This window comes from Hordeum vulgare, chromosome 7H, assembly GCF_904849725.1.
Source record: "Hordeum vulgare subsp. vulgare chromosome 7H, MorexV3_pseudomolecules_assembly, whole genome shotgun sequence".
Classification (NCBI taxonomy): Eukaryota; Viridiplantae; Streptophyta; class Magnoliopsida; order Poales; family Poaceae; genus Hordeum; species Hordeum vulgare.
Window position 1 is genome coordinate 302,792,972 of NC_058524.1, and position 11,885 is coordinate 302,804,856.

Consider the following 11,885-nt stretch of genomic DNA (forward strand, 5'->3'; position numbering starts at 1 on the left):
TGTCTTCATATTACTTGAGTTGCTTTACATCATGACTTGGTGCAAAGCTTTGTCAAGGATATGAGTACATACCTTTGAATGATGTTGATAACGTGGCATGTAGGTGACTTTTCATGGATGCACAACGTTGATGATGATCATCTTGAGTTGGGAGCTATCCATGTAGTTTTGGTTCACTTTTCACCTATAATGGTTAGTCATGCAAGATATATTCAAATGACATGAACGAATTTCATTATCATATTGTTGTCAAGGATATGATTTGTTGTCTTCTTCCTCCATCTCTGAAGAAAGGGGTGGTTGATACTTGGCTATGTCAAGATTGCTTTTGATGTGAGTTGATGGAAATATTGTGGAGTGTAGTTCTTCCAAGTACCTACAAAAGGGTTAGATGCAATACAAGGGAGCATAGTTTTCCAAAATATAAGATAGTATCATATCAATGGCATCAAGGAATTGTCAATCAAGCTTATGCCCTTGCATGCATCCGAGTGAGTCTAGCTCAACTTTGAAGCATCAATGATGTTAAACTCACTCCTCAAATGACAACACACTTTCTCATCAAGTTGTTTGGAAAACATATCAGCTAATTGTTTGTCGGTATGAACATGCTTAAGATCTATATCTCCTTTACCAACATGATCACAAATGAAATGATGTCGCACTTGAATATGTTTTGTTCTAGAATGTTGCACAGGATTGTAGGCAATTTTAATAGGACTTTCATTGTCACAAAATAATGGAACATTTTTAACATGAATGCCATAATCCTTCGGAGTTCGAGTCATCCATAGTAATTGCGCACAACATGATGTGGCGGCTATATATTCAACTTCGGTAGTGGATAAAGATACCGAGTTATGTTTCTTGGATGATCAAGACACAAGAGATCTCCCAAGAAATTGACATGTACCCGAGGTTGATTTTTTATCAACCTTGTCTCCAGCATAGTCCGAGTCGGAATAGCCAACAAGATTAAAAGAAGATCCCTTAGGATACCATATGCCAAAGTTTGGTGTATGTATCAGGCATCTCACAATTATTTTCATGGCCAATAGATGACACTCTTTATGTGTCGCTTGGTATCGGGCACACATGCATACACTCAACATGATGTTAGGACGGGAGGACACAGATATAACAATGAACCGATCATTGATCGATGAACTCTTTGATCAACCGGTTTGTCCTCCTTGGTGAGTTCAATATGTCCACTAGTAGGCATGGGGGTTCTCATACCTTTGCACTCTTTCATGTTGAACTTCCTTTTTAAATCCTTGGTGTACTTGGGTTGAGATATAAATGTACCTTCTCACCATTGTTTGATTTGCAATCCAAGGAATAATTTCAGCTCGCACATCATTGACATCTCATATTTCTATGACATAAACCTTCCAAATTTCTCACTAAAATGTGTGTCAGTAGAACACAAGATAATATCAGCCACATATATCTGGCACACAAATAGTTCTCTATTAACTCTATTAGTGAATAAGGTTGCGTCAATTTTACCAATTTCAAAACCCTTTTCTATAAGAAACTTCGTTAGGCATTTGTACCAAGCTCTAGGGGCTTGGTCAAGACCATATAAAGCTTTACGAAGTTTGTAAACATGATTAGGTTTTTTGGGGTTCACAAAGCCGAGAGCTTGTTTGACATAAACCTCTTCCTCAATTTCAGCATTTAGAAAAGCACTTTTGCTATCCATTTGGTGAATAGTAATATCATGGTGATCGGCATAAGCGTGAAGAATGTGAATGGCTTCAAGTCTAGCAATGGGAGCTTAAGTCTCACTGTAGTCCATACCTTCAACTTACGTGTATCCTTGGGCTTCGAGATGTGCCTTGTTGCATACAACTTTACCATCTTCATCTTGCTTGTTTCGAAACACCCATCTTGTATCGATGATGTTGTCCTGTCTTTGGGCTTTTCAACAAGTGTCCACACTTGATTTCTCTCGAAGTTGCATAGATCTTCGTGCATGGCATCCACCCAATATGGGTCTTGAAGGGATTTTTCAACCTTCATAGGCTCAATGCTATAGATAAACGAATAATGCTCACAAAAGTTAGCTAAACATGATTTAGAGTGAGTGATTCTCCCGATTTGTATGTCAGCGAAGATTTGATCCAGCAGATGATATTTTTCCACTCTTGCTCAAACTCATGACAACTTCTTCTCGTTGGATGGTGGAGCTTCTTCATCATCATCTTCTTGCTTGTCGTCATTGACAATGGCATCTTCTTGAGGTGGTGGTGAGGAAGGTTGAGGTGGATCATCACGGTGTACTTCTTTCTCTTCTTCATCATGTCGTGTACTTCTTGTGGATGCCTCCATGTCGTTTTGTGGTTTGCCTTGACGCGAAGTAGGACCTTCCACTTTAGTTCATGAAGTACTTTCCTTCACCTCCATGTGATGAATCTTGCCGATAAGTAGATATTGGACGGCTTCCGAAGGTTCCTTATCTCCTACATCATTTGGCAGTTGTTCGACTTGCGAACCATTAGATTCATCAAACTTCACATCTACCATCTCTTCAACTTTTTGAGTGATGTTGTTGTAGACATGGTAAGTGTGAGAGTTCGATCCCTAATCGAGTAGGAAACCTTCATGAGATTTAGGAACAAATTTAGTGTCACGATGCTATCAAGAATGTAGCACTTAGACCAAATACTCGAAAGTATCCAACTTGGGGTTTGTTACCGGTGAGTAGCTTGTATGCCATTTTACCGAATAGCTTGTGTAGGTAAGGTCGGCTTATGGCATGGCAAGCTGTTTCCACGGCTTCTACACAAAAGTGTCTCGTCGTCTTGTATTTGTCAAGCATCATTTTGGCCATCTCTATGAGAGTACGGTTCTTCCTCTCAATAACTCCATTTTGTTGAGGTGTGTACATCGCTGAGAACTCATGTGAGGTACCTTCTTTGTCAATAAAAGTATCCACATTTGTGTTCTTGAACTCAGTTCCATTATTGCTCTAAACTTTCTTGATCTTAACTTTGAATTCATTTTGGGTTTTCCGGGCAAAGTTCTTGAAAATCTTTTGTACCTGTGACTTATCATCAAGAAAGAATACCCACGTAAATCTGGAAAAAAAACATCAACAATAACTAGACCATAAGAATTTCCACCGAGGCTCTTGTAAGCATTGGGACCAAAAATATCCATGTGAAGTAGCTCGAGTGGCCTTCTTGTAGTCATCATGTTCTTCATGGGATGACTTCCACCGACTTGCTTTCCTGCTTGACAAACACTACAAATTATATCTTTTTCAAATATAACATCTCTAACACCAAGGATATGATCACCTTTGATAAGCCTGTCAAGGTTACGCATACCTACATGTCCTAGCCTTCTATGCCATAACCAACCTTTAGAAGATTTTTGCAACAAGACATGTATGGGGTTTGGATTTTTTAGTGAAATCGACAATGTATAGATCACCCTTGTGATAGCCAGTAAAGACCATGTTATAGTTATCACGGCGAAACACTTGGCACTCAACTTCTGTAAATAGCACATTGAATCCAAAATCACCCAATCTAGATACGGAAAGAAGATTGTAGCCAAGGGATTCAACAAGCATAACATTTTGAATAGAACTATCATGAGATATGGCTACCTTACCAAGACCAAGTATCTTACCCTTGGAGTTGTTTCCAAAAGTCACATACCTTCGAGGTCCATGGTTTGGTGTGATCTCATGGAACATGTCTTTATCCGCGGTCATGTGATAGGTGCATCCACTGTCAAGTATACACTCTTTTCCACCGGTCATGTAGTCTCTAAGGTTAAGGTTCGTCATGGTCTTCTCATACTCGATATCAAATTACTCATCTTCATCGTAGTAGCCATGCTCCATATTGTCATCGTCGGACGAAATATCCTCATCATAACAAACAAGGATTTCATCAGAATTTTGACTATGACAATGTTCATATTTATGCATGCGAATGGCTTCAACAATGACATTGTTAATGGTGATGACATCTCCTTTAGCATGCATGAGGTCTCGAAGCTCAAATAGGCATTTATCAAAATTAGGATCAATTGGCTTCATTTTGTGAAAGGAAAGCATTTCTGGAAAATGATCTCAATATTTTTCAGTGAATAGTCGGGATATCTTTTCTCAAAGTTTTTCCACAAAGTATGAGCACACTCAAAATTTTGCAATTGATTAAGCACATTTCTTGGCAGTCCTCTAATGATTAGATTTATAGTTTTAAGATTACCAAGCATATCAAGTTCTTCATCATGAGAAGGATGTAAAGGATCAAGATCATAGGGATATTCAACATAATTATGCTAATGGAATTCATCAAATATATCAAGCATTTCATCTTTCCATTGTCTATAATATTCCCCATCAATAATAGGCACTCTACAACTAATATTCCCCAAACTAGGCACATCCATCTTCCTCCAATGGTGTTTAAACCAAGGTTATGGAGACCTTGCTCTGATACCAATTGTGGGATCAATAGAAGGGGTGTCTAGAGGGGGGTGAATAGACTACTTGCATAAATTAAAATCCTAGCCTTTTCCCAATTTAGTGGTTGGCAGATTTCACCATTACTAACAAGTCTAGTGCACCCTACACATGCTAGTCAACAAATATGGTAGCTAAAAGTAAAGACTTTGCATATGTAGAAAGCAATAGAGTTTAGGAAGATCAAATGCAAAGAAGTTGACACACAGATTTTTGGTATGGTTACGATAGGTGGCGCTACCGTACGTCCATGTTAGTGGAGACTTCAACCCATGAAGGGTAATGGTTGCGACAGTCCATGGAGGGCTCCACCCATAAGGGGTCCATGAAGAAGCAGCCTTGTCTATTCCACCACGGCTTCCATCCACATGGGACTAGCCTCACTCACGTAGATCTTCACGAAGTAAGCGATCTCCTTGCCCATACAAACTTCTTGGTTCAACTCCACAACACGAAGTAAGAGGCACCCAAGCGACACCTAACAAATCTAGGAGACACCACCCTTCAAAAGGTAATAGATGTGGTAGAACCATGAACTCCTTTCTCTTGTGATTCTAAAGATAGTATCCTCAACACTCAATCACTCTCTCTTAGATTTGGCAGGGGTAGGCGAGATTGATCACGTGGAAAGCAACTTGGGGAAGCTAGAGATCAAGGTTCAAATGGTTGGAACGGAATCTCTTGATCTCAACACATGAATAGGTGGCTCTCTCTCAGAAAAATGGATTTGGCAAATGTAAGTGTGTTTTAAGTGCTTCCTCTATGAATGAGAGGTAACTCGAGGGGTATATATAGCCATCCCCCAAAATCCAACTGTTACAACATTTTTGCCCAACTCGGTGACACCGAAAAGAATCTCGGTGGTACCGAGTTGCACTAAATGTGGCAACTTTTGAATTCTCGGTGGTACCGATACGATGACCTAGACCAGTTTCCAAATCTCGGTGAGACTGGTTACAAACTCGGAAATTCTGATTCCTGAGATCTTCTCAACACAAAGTTGGTCACTGAATCTCGGTGGCACCAATGTGAAAGTTGGTGGTACTGAGATGGTAGGGTTTGGAATAGGATTTGTCAAGTGTAAAATCGATAGGGCTGAGTGCAAATTGTTGGTGGCATCGATTTTGCTGGTTTGGCTTTGGACAAAGATATTTTGTGGGAGAATGATGGGTATTTTTGGAGGCTATCTCTAAGCACTTCAGCAACGAATTCATCATAATACCTCATGCCCTTTTAATAGTATTGGCTTTCCTATGGACTCAAAGTGATTTCTCACGAATGTAAAACGTAAAATCTTCTTGCTTGAAGCTTCAGCCAACCCTATTACTTTCTTGCATCAAGGAGCATCTCCTCACACTCCTATAGCCTATTCCTGAAATATACTAGGTAAAAGTGTTAGTCCAAGAGACAATGTATGTTGTCATGAATTATCAAAACCACCAAGGGAGCATATGTGCTTTCAATGCATTCTGTGGGTGCCTTTTTTCTCTACCACTCCCACGACCTGCATTAAATGCGCATCGCGGGAAAATAGTGAGAACCATCGTCACAACCATATTAAAGTTGACCATGTATATGTGCGCTACTTTTGGGCCTAGCCCAAAAGCATCGTGGACTTCAGTACGGCCCAGGCCCAGGGGCTATTGTCGGTGTAATAAAGAAGGGGTCCCTTAGTACCCTGACTTGTGCACAGACGACAGTGTCCTCCTTCCCAGCAAGCCCTACCGGGAGACAATGCGTCAACACAACGCCAAGCGCCAAGGACAAACCAACGGCAAGCCGCCTTTCCGGTGAAGAAGACCCGACAAGCACCGTGTCGAGCAAGACTCCACTACCACTTCACCGCTCCACCTCATCAGGTTGATTGTCAACATCAGCAAGGTTCCAGCTTAGTCCACGGAACACTTGGACTAATATTATTATCACATCATTTGGTCGTGCAAGTGAAGGCAATAATGACGATATTTGACGAAGTGATCGTGGTAAAGCAAGCTGGTATGAAAGCTTCTTGTTCTCCTTTTTTGTATATATGTTTAGCTTGTTCGATCTTGATTCATCATATTATGAGTAAACATGTGTATGATGACAATTATAGATTATAGTTTCTCACGCCATGCTTAAATAGCTAGGAGTGGATAATGCATTATCTTATGTGTCAACATGCATTAAAATGGTTATGATGTGGTATGGTAGTATGGTAATTCCCTCTAAGTAATTCGATCGGCTTGACTTGGCACATATTCAAACATGTAGTTGATTCAAAACCAATGCAGTTGTCGATATGCTAAAGAACGGGTCCCTTAGTACCCTTACTTGTGCACACACGACAACATCCTCCTCCCCGGAAAGTCTTGCCGGAAGACAATACAACCAACACAGTGCCAAGCGCCAAGGCCAATCCACCGGCAAACCACCTTGTCCGTGAAGAAGACTTGGCAGCCACCATGACCGACAAGACTCCACTACCACTCCACCGCTCCACCTCATCGGGCTGACTGTCAACGTCAGCAAGGTGTCGAGCGGGCAAGTGGTTAGGTGAGCCTTGTGAGAGCCACGTGGCGGCCCAAGGAATTGACAACAACTTTAATGACACACGTCCCACGGCATGGCAAGATAATAAGAGGTAGTTAGGCACACGACACATAAGGAGAGACAATCCTTGCCGAAAGACATCGCCGGCGTGACACCTCATGGCGCATTTAATGCGCTTGTCCTAATCCATCCGGGTTAGGTTATTAGCATTGTAGTTCCTATCAGTAGTTTTGGAAGCTATAGGATCCACAATTCTCCCCATGTAATGACCATTTTAGTCATTATGGTAACCCCTTGACCTATAAAAGGAGGTTCATTGCTACCTTTACAAAGGTCAAGACATTGTCCATTTGCACATGTAGTTGCGCTCCTCGAGCATTCTTGTCGGGTTGTCGTGCTCGTGTACTTGGATGTAACAGCCCAAATGCACCCCTTGCCTAGTATGTAATATTTCCATGTGTGGACCCCTTCCAACTTGCCATGTGGTTTGAAGAATATAAGTTTTGCTTCATGTCAATTCTTGCATCATGCCATCATCTCATCATCTCTTGTGAATTATGTTTGGTGTGCCATGATTGAGTGTGAGTGTTTCTTGGTGTCATGTGATTGCAAGTGGTGTTGGGTCCTAGCTCCTAGTGTTCATATTTGCAACCACTCTCCTATTACTATGAAAAACCTATTCTTTCAACTAATAGAATTGGGTGGATTTAAAGTTGCTCTTTTGGCCAATTAAAAATGTTGCACCTCTCTGTTATATTCTGCTAAAATTGTAACAAATAGCCCTTGCCATGTTTGGGCATTTTGCCTTTGTGTTTTTTTTTTGGAAAAACAGATTGATTTGAATAATAAAGTGGTTTTATTTTTGTTGCTTAAAAATGCCAAAACTAATTTAATTAATTGGGGTGAAATAGTGTGAACCGGGGGGTATTTTGATTTTTTCCTTAAACCTCTCTGACATTTTATGTGTGATTTTTATGTTTGTGGGGTTTAAAAATAAAACAAAGTCTGTTTTGTTTGAGAGAGAGAGACGGCCTCGTCACCTGGGCCTTCTCCCTCTCCTAGCCCAGCAAGCAGCGCAGCCCAGTGAGACAATGCGTCTCTCTCCTCGCTTCCGTCACCCTCTGTACGAACAGGGGGGGATGCCATTGATCTACCCTTGCTCGGATCAAACGGCCCCCAGCAGCCGCATCGCTCTATTTAGGGATGCTCCGGTGCCCTAGCCTCCTTCCCGCTCCATTTGCCTCTTGTCCTCCCTCTCCCGCCGCTGGTAGCTAGTCTCTCCTGTTGTCATCGCAATGGCCACAGGGAGCTCGAGCTCCTCTCCCCCATGAAGCCAGCTGTTGTGGGAGCAGCTCGGGTGCATCATCATGGGCGTCTTCTTCATCACCGCCGGTGTCGTCTGCGCCAAGGGACTATCGTGCCGTCTGCCTCATCCTCGTCAACATCGTCGTCGTCTCGGGAGGAGTTGCAGCCGCGTCGCCACGTCGTCGCCGCTTCGGCCACACTGCGCCGCGCACCTCCTTGTCGTTCCGCTGTGAGCCCTTCCCTCTCTCTCTCTCTCTGCATGCGTTGTAGCCTAGCCCCGCGCCTACCTCGTCGTGTTACATCGCCCCGTCACCGATCGACTCAAGTAGCAGGGCCACACGCAGCAGTGGAGTAGCGCGCGTGTGTAGTAGCGGCAATAGTGCGTGTGTAGCAGGAGCAGTAGCACGCCCGCATTCGCAGCCGCCTCGCCTCGCGAACCTTGCATCGCCGTACCGTCGTCGCCGTGGAGTCGATGTTGCCGCCGCGCCTCTCTTGCGTCAGGGAAAGGTTGCACCTTTTGCTAAATACTCCTTCCGTTCCTAAATATAAGTCTTTTAAGCGATTTCACTAAGGGTCTACATACGGAGCAAAATGATTGAATATATACTCTAAAATATGTCTATATACATCCGTACGTAGTCCACTAGTGAAATCTTTACAAGGACTTATATTTAGGAACGGAGGGAGTAGATAGGCTAGCACCCGTAGATGAGAAGATTCAGAGCAGTAATCCGGTGGTCAAGTGTGCGCGTGTGTGTACAGGAGGTTGCGGGTTCCACCCCCACCCTCCGCGCGGCCTATTTCTTTTGATTTATCTGCAGTATGTGGTGGCTTTGACAGTGCGCCTTGAGTTCACATGTCATCCTAAGGGGAGCCTGGTGTCACTACCAGTGGACCCTGCCTATTTAATTGTGTGGTGTATTTTTGCTGTTTTAAAACATACCAGAATTGAAAATGTCCAGATCTGGACGTGCGCGCGGCCTTTTGATTTATCTGCAGTATGTGGTGGCTTTGACAGTGCGCCTTGGGTTCACATGTCATCCTAAGGGGAGCCTGGTGTCACTACCAGTGGACCCCCTGCCTATTTAATTGTGTGGTGTTTTTTTGTTGTTTTAAAACAAACCAGAATTGGAAATGTCCAGATCTGGACGTGCTAGATTTGGCAGTGGCCGAAACGGGGAATTTCTGACTTGTGAATGGACTGGAATTGCATGTTATTTTTCTTTTCGGTTTTGTGGGAATTTTCTCCATAGGAATATATGAGAGTGATATATGTTTTTGGGGTAGACAAATCCAGCGAATCCATTGGTGGTATCGTTTCTGTCTTTTGGGAAAGTTTGCCACGGTGCTATTTTGTGATGTTGTGGCTTTTTGTGATGTATTTGTAGTGTGTGGTGGCTTTGATAGTGGGCCATGGGCCCACATGTCATCCTATGGGGAGCCTGGTGTCACTGCCAATGGACCTCCCTGCCTGTCTAATTGTTTGGTGTTTTTTTGCTGTTTTAAAACTTATCAGAATTGGTAATGTCCACATCTGCACCTGTCAGATTTGGCAGTGGCCCAAAAGGGAAATTACTGACTTATGAATGGATTGGAATTGCATGTTATTTTTCTTTTCAATTTTGTGGGAAATTTCTCCATAGAAATATATGAGTGTGATATATGCTTTTGGGGTAGACAAATCCAGTGAATCCAATGGTGATATAGTTTGTCTTTTGGGCAAGTTTGCAAAAGTGCTATTTTGTGATGTTGTGGCATTTTGTGTTTTTTGTAGTATTTAATCCATGCATGCTTTGGTGAAAGTGTCAACATGAAAGTGTTAGTGTCTTTTGGGCACTAAGCCATGGTATTTTTGTTTGCTATGTTAGTCTTGTAGATGAGTGGATTTCTTGTTGCAAAGTAGCTAAGAAAATATTGCAGATTCACGTGCTAAATAATTCTAAATGTTGGAGTCTGTTATTTTTCTTCTCATGTTGTGATGATGGTTCCCAGGGATATGTTGCTCATTTGTGTTTGTTGAAATGCCATGATTTGTTGTGATTGATATCCTCTACAATTTCGTGCTACAACTCTGCCAATAGGGACTTGAGGCATAGATTTATTCACTGTCAAAGTTGTTATGCTGATATAAATTGTTGCTAGGTTCCATTGTGATTTTGACTAAGTTTGAGAATCTATAGTGTTTTCATGCCATGTTAAATTGATGCTACCAAGTGATCTGTGGAGTTTTAGCTCATGCTCAGTGCTAGTGATTTGTAGTATATGTTGCCCTCTATCATCTTGTTAAATTTCATGCCATGAAACTAGATGTAGCATAGTGTTTTGTTGTTGTCAACATCCTACCAGATTATAAACTGCTAGTGCAAACTATGATTTTCACAAAGTCCTAAACTGTGATAATTTTTCCCATGTTTAGAGCTTGGTTACCATTGGTTCATGCACCTATCTATGTTTCTGTTAGTAAAGTGTTGTTGTAATGTTTGGTAGCTCCATGTTCATGGCTTGGTTGATCCTATTGAGTGGCTACAGCTACTAGTTTTCTGTTGATCAAAGTGGTATGTTGTTGTTAATGGACAGATTGGTTGTAGTTTTGTTTTGGGCACTGCGTGAGTTGTGCCTAATGGATTTGCATAATTTTTAGGTCTATTCCACCTAGAATTTTGTTCCCAGTCCAGTGGAATCCTTGGAATGCCAAGTAAATGCCCATAGCCTCTGGCATATTGTTGGTTTGTCTCTGTTGCCTTCCATTTCGTGGTTTGTGATTACCGAGAGTTCTGTAACTCGTTTTGCAACGTTATTTATATGTTTTTGCACCAATTTCTCATGATGCATCAATTTCTACCATGTTCATGCATGTAAAAATAATTTAAATTGAGGCTCTGTCTAGAATGCTAACAACTTAATAAATGCATGAGAAACTTGACTAGTTAGCATTGACATGCTCTTTTCTTTCACACACTCATGCATCATGTTGTTTCAAGCATTGTTACTTGTTGTGTGTTCATTGGATGTATATTTATTTTGGGTAGCATTGGGTGCTGATAACGAGTGTGAGGATTCCGTTGAGTACGTTCTGGAAGATCAAGAGCAGTGTCAGTCAGAAGATCCAACAGGCAAGATGATTGTGACCATGATATCGTTTCTAATTTTGTTATGCCTAGATGAATCATTTCCATCGTTAATTACCGCTGCCTGCCACCTGAATATTAAGCCTTCAAACATTGCCTTGAAAACCTCTAACCCTTCACCTCCTAGCAAAACATTGAATGGCTAATTTAGCGCTTGCTCAACCATCTTATAGCATTGTTAGTTGCACGTGCACATTGGTCCATGTGATAACATGGGCATTTTGATTATCATGTTATTTAATGCTATTTAATTAATGCACCTATATAGTTGGTAAAAGGCGGAAGGCTTGTCCTTTTGCTGGGTGTTTTGTTTCGCTTTTTGCGCCTTAGTTTTGGTAACCGGTGTTATATTCCATAATTGAGCGCTCCTAACACACTTGGGGTTGTTATGGGGACCCCCTTGATAAATTGTTTTGTCTTAAGACTTGTCT

The 11,885-nt window shown here is 41.8% G+C and overlaps 1 long non-coding RNA gene across 1 annotated transcript; it reads left to right on the forward strand.

The window, feature by feature from the left end:
• The first annotated feature begins 8,219 nt into the window (after window positions 1-8,219).
• On the forward strand, window positions 8,220-11,641 carry LOC123412343. The gene is made up of 2 exons (XR_006613472.1): window positions 8,220-8,555; window positions 11,356-11,641. It is a non-coding gene; the product is annotated as an uncharacterized LOC123412343 (long non-coding RNA).
• The last annotated feature ends 244 nt before the right edge of the window (window positions 11,642-11,885 follow it).